Source organism: Carlito syrichta, unplaced genomic scaffold (assembly GCF_000164805.1).
Source record: "Carlito syrichta isolate Samal-C Ts95f unplaced genomic scaffold, Tarsius_syrichta-2.0.1 Scaffold295284, whole genome shotgun sequence".
Lineage (NCBI taxonomy): Eukaryota > Metazoa > Chordata > Mammalia > Primates > Tarsiidae > Carlito > Carlito syrichta.
In genome coordinates, this window is record NW_007239380.1 from 167,712 (window position 1) to 173,549 (window position 5,838).

Below are 5,838 nucleotides of genomic sequence, written 5' to 3' on the forward strand. Positions count from 1 at the left end.
AGCCTCTGAACTTGTGCCTCTGACCCACATGACCCCTGGTGAAGACTAACCTTGCTTAACTCTCCATATACTTTCTTAAATTGGGCCCTTAGACCTTTCATGGGATTGTTGATCATTTCCCATGTGATCTGTGAGACAGCAAGGTCAAGAATGCTGGTACAGAAAAGTGATTCTCAAGGTGAGTTGGGATGGGATAGGGTTGACTGGGGAGATACAGATAGTTTGGAAAACACATTCAAAATACCCACTGATTTCATAATACAAATTCCACAGAGTCAAGCAGCAAAATAATTTCATCAGATTGGCAGGCGCAGAAAACCAACTGTAGATCCATCCTGGGGTAGGGGGACGTCTGGATGAACATGATTGAGAAGCACTAGCTTGGAGGGAGAGGCATGCCAGCACCTGGAAAATGGTTAGCAAGAGACACGTGCCAAGGAAAAAGAACAACTTTTGGGTCAGTGAGTGAATCCCAGGACAAAACTTGTAATGGTCTTCTGAAATCCAAAGGATAAATCCAGAAGAAAACTAAGATGGTCCATCAACCTTCTTGACCCTGTGGCTAAGGGCAAATTGGTTCACTTTTTAACACTGAGCCAATGAAGAAAAAAGCTCTTTGTGTCCCAAATTCCTCCAGTCATCATCTGTTGTCATCCAGCTCTTGAGAGGGTATGTCAATGTGGGGTCTGTGATTACTGCAGTGCTCTGATCTGCTTCAGCCCCGTCAGCAGCTCTCCACTCTTCTGCATGTTCATGAGGTCAGTACAACCCGCTATGCAATCTTTACCGTTGAAGACTCGAGGCACCATCTTTGCTCCCGTGAGCTGCTGCAAATAATCTTGAAACTCATTTATGTTGTTGGTGGCTGTGATATCAACAAATTCCAGAAGCCCTCCTTTGATGGGCAACTCACTGAGGATCTCCTGGGTCCTTCTGCAGTAGGGGCAGGTGGGCTTGATGAACACAACCACCTTTCCAGGCTGGATTTTGCTGTTGACAAACTCTTGAGCCATGCTGACAGGCTGCAGTCTCCCAGGGAGGAACCCTCAATCACAGGTATTGCTTGGGGGTGTTGAACCCTGATTGCAGTCTTTGCAGGACAGTTTTAGAGAAACTCTAAGTTGAAGTGACTGCAAGTCCAAACTGTCCACCCAGAGACAGGAGGGGAGAAGAATAGTTGCTTCAGTTTCCATCCCCCTTTGTCAAAGCTCACTCGCCAGAGCCTCATTGACCCCAAAATCTGTGTCTGGACATGCATGGCCCTGATGGAACCTCTGTGTCACTCCTCACTGACAATAGTGATGCCAGAGACAAAAGACAAGAGATATGTGGCATGGATGTGAGGTGGGGAGTGGGTACTAGGCAGGACACTATCAGACCTGCCTTCCAGCCACACGAAGGACTAAGTAGTCACTGCAATGGGTCCCTAAGGTGATTGTGACACATCAGTGACCTGAATCCCCTCATTGCAAAGGCTACTATCATCAGAAAGTGATATGAGTGCTCGGAGGTATGAAAACGAGTCCCAAACACACAGTAAAGTTCCTGTGACCTTTACATGTGATTTCACCTTGGCTTCTTTTACTACCTTCCTTTTTTTAATAAGAAAAAATGTCCAATAATTTGCATATTCATGGTTCAAATAAGACGGCTAGATTTTTTTTATCCCTCTCACTTTGCTTCATGAATCAACATTCTGAAACAACTCTTTAAGGAAAGTCACATTTTCACTAAGCTAGGAAAAATCACATTTTACCTAGGAAAGTTCATTGTCATAATTTTTAATTGTCCCTAAAGTCACTAATATCCTAGTCCTAGAACCTGTATATTTTATAATCCATTGCCTGTTAATGGGTGCAAAAGCTTCTGCGAAGAGGGAGTCTTTAACCAGAGGAATGTTAACCAGCAGATGGGTCTCATTTTCTGGTGTCTGGCAGAGTGTGTATTTCCATTTCAGTGGATGCTATCTAACTCAGGAACTTTCTTCCCAAGTTCTTTCCGACGTGAGTCTACAGCCACATCCAGGAAAAGCCTGACCTTGATTTCTGAGGTATTTCCCTTTAGCTACTTCTTTCTACCTCTGATGTTTCTTCAGTTCCTAATTTTAGGTACCATACTTACAGCACTCTTCGCTGACTCCAAAATATGGAAGAGCAAGCATATGATTTCTGGCACATATTCATTATTACCTCCATGACAAATAAAAAGTACTTTGTACCCAGCAATCCTCTGTTGGATATATATCTAAAGAAAATGAAATCAGCATGCGTGGCGATGTCTGCACGCCCATGTTTATTGTAGCATTATTCACAACAACCAAGACATGGAAGTAACCTAAGTATCCACTGAAAGATGAATAAAAAAAATTGCAATGTAGATATACATATATATGTATGTTCCATTGACTCCCTTAGTTCTCTGACCTTCGGATTTGGACTAGAACTACATCACAGGCTTTCCTGGGCCTTCCTCTTACAGATGGCAGATCATGAGACCTCTCGGCATCTGTAATTGCTTAAACCAATCCCTCATAATAAATCTCTTTTTACATATCTGTATGTATCATATTGATTCTGTATCTCTGGAGAACCCTGATTCATACAGGGACTACGTTTCTTTACCATTGTGATTCAGTGCTTTAACAATGTTTATGACCTGGTAGATGCTTTAATAAAAAATATTTACCGTGAACCAAAAATTGCTCCTAAAAAATATCTTTAAAAATATTTGGAGCCTGGCACGGTGGCTCACATCTATAATCCCAGCACTCTGGGAGGCCGAGGTGAGAGGATTGCCTGAGCTCGTAGATTCAAGACCAGCCCGGACAACTTGGCAAGACCTCATATCTCGCCAAGATTCAAAAAAGTAACTGGGCGTGGTGGCGCATGCCTGTAGTTCCAGCCACTTGGAAGGCTGAGGCGGAAGAATCGCCTGAACCCAGCAGGTGGAGGCTGCATGGCCGTGAGTGTGCCACTGCACTCCAGCCTGGGCAACAGAGTGAGACTCCAACTCAAAATAATAATAATATTTGGCGTGTCAAATATAATAATAATAATAATATGTGGATTGTCAAAATAATAATATTTGTTCGTGTCACTCGGTCATTTGAATTCCAGATAAGGCTGATTTCAAGCACATTCCACATGTTATGTAATAGTCCAGTTATCTCTCCGAGGTTTCTCTCTTTTTTTTTTAAGACGGTTCAGATATTTCATGGCAAATTCAGGTTCTTGCTATCTGAGATTTCTAAGATGGTTCAATTTAGGTGCCTGTCTTCATGCATCTAATTTTTCTATTGCATTAAAACTTAGCATTTTAAATTGGTTTAGTTCATTAAAAAATACAGAAATGGCATTTGTGTTAAGAAAGATGGAGATCATTATGTTGTGAAAATGCTACCAACTTAAAATGTGACACTAATAGAACAAGTAGACAGAAAATTAGTAAGGATGTAGGAGACCTGAACAACACTACACACCAACATAACATACTTGATGTTGATAGAGCATTGTAACCCAACATAGCAGAATCACATTCTTTATAAATGCATGTGGATCATTCACCAACAGAAGCCAAGAGCTGGTTATAAAGTATGTCTTAGTAAATACAGAAGGATTGAAGTCATACAGACTATGTTATCTAAACACAATGAAATTGAATTAGAAACCTGTAAGAAAAAGCAATCTGGAAAATTTCTAAACATATAGAATTAAAACAACACATTTCCAAGTATTCCATGAGTTCAAGAAAAAGAAAATAAGAGATATAAGAAAATATTTCAAAATGAATGATAAATGCAACATATCAAAATTTGTGGCATAATGCTAAAATGGTGCCTAGAGAAAAATTTATAATGTAAATGTTTATATGAAAACATCTAATAGCTAGGTGCAGTGGCTCATGTCTATAATCGCAGCAATTTGGAAGGCTGAGACGAAAGGATTGCTTGAGCCCAGGGGTTTGAAACCAGCCTGGGCAACTTGGCAAGGCTTTGCCTTTAACATAAATCAAAAACTAGCCAAGCATGGTGGCACGTGCCTATCGTTCCAGCTATTTGGAAGGCTGAGGTGGAAGGATCGCCTGAGCCCAGCAGGTTGAGGCTGTGACAGCCATGAGCTTGCCACTGTACTCTAGTCTGGGCAACAGAGTGAGACTTTTACTCCAAAATTAATAATAATAATGTTTTAATAATAGTGACCTAAGTTTCCAACTTAAGGTAGATAATGAAAAGCATATTAGAACAAAAATAAGCAGAAGGAAGTAAATAATACATATGAGTGGAAATTAATAAAATTGAAAACAAACAACAGAAAAAAATGATGAAACCATAACCTGCTTCTTTGAAAAAAATTATTAAATTAATAAACTTTTAGCTTAAGTCATTAAGAAAATCAGAACATACAAATTATCAATATCAAAAATAAAAGAACATTGTTAAGGACATTTTAAATATTAAACAAATAATATTTACTACAAGAACTTAAATTCCTTGAAAAACACAAATAACAAAATTTATACAAGAAAAAAATAGAACATCTGAATATCTCTGTAACTGCCAAAAAATTGAGTTGACAATTTTTAAAAGTCTTTCCATAAAGAAAACTTCAGATATAAATGACTTCATTGGTGAATGCCAGCATAACTTTAAGAAAGAAATAATGCCAACTCTACACATTATTTTGAAAAATACAAAAAGAGGAGTTATTTTCCAACTCATTTTATGAGGCCTGTCTTACACACATGCCAAAATCAGGCAAGATATTACAAGAAATGAAAACTATAGGCACATATCATTCACACACATACATACAAAAGTCTTTTGTTAAGTAAATTGAATTCAGTAATAAATAACAAGGAAACTAAAGCGTGATCAGTTGGAATTAACTCATGCAAGTTTGGTTTAACATTTTAAGATCAATCAGTATAATTTACCATTAACAGAATAAAAGAGCATAACTATATGATAATTTGCATAGATGTGGAAAAAAGCACTTAACAAAACTTTATCAATTTTTTTCTTTAATCGGAGTCTCACTCTGTCACCCAGGCTGGAGTGCAGTGGCCGCTCCCGGCCACCACAGCCTTAACCTGCTGGGCTCCAGCGATCCTTCTGCCTCAGCCTTCCAAGTAGCTGGAACTACAGGCGTGCACTATCACACCCGGCTAGTTTTTGATTTGTTGTAGAGACGAGGTGTCGCCAAGTTGCCCAAGTGAGTCTCGAACCCACAGTTTCGGGCAATCCACTCGCCTCGGCCTCCCAAAGTGCTGGGATTACAGGCTGAGCCACCGAGCCCAGCCAATTTTATTTATTAATTTGTGGTTTTTTAAAAGTCCTTTCAACAAAGTAGGAATAGGAGAGTCCCCCAAGCATCGACATCATTTATGAAAAAACTACAGCTAACATTATACTTAATGGTAAAAGTCTGGATGCGTTCCCCCTTACATTGGGAACAAGCAAGAATTTTCACTTTCGTCACTTCCATTCAACATTGTACTAGAGTTCTTAGACAGTGCAACAAGAAAAAATAATAATAAAAGCATACAAATTGGAAAGGAAGAAATAAAACTTTTGTTTGCAGATGATGCATAGAAAAATTTCAAAGAATCCAAAGACAAAGATAGTAGAACTATTAAGTGATTTAGCAAGATCACAGGATGAACAAACACTGTATGAAAATAAACTGTATTTCTATATACCAGCAACTAATAGTTGGAAAATAAAATTTTAAACAAAAAAAATTACATATGAGGAATAAATTTAACAAACTGTATGTAAGATCTCTATGTTGAAAACTAATGTTGTAAAATTCACAAAATTTACAAAATTACTAAATCAGA

General features: G+C 38.6%; 1 pseudogene; it reads right to left on the minus strand.

The window, feature by feature from the left end:
- Positions 1 to 692: 692 nt before the first annotated feature.
- LOC103256745 lies at positions 693 to 1,070 on the minus strand (annotated as a pseudogene).
- Positions 1,071 to 5,838: the final 4,768 nt, after the last annotated feature.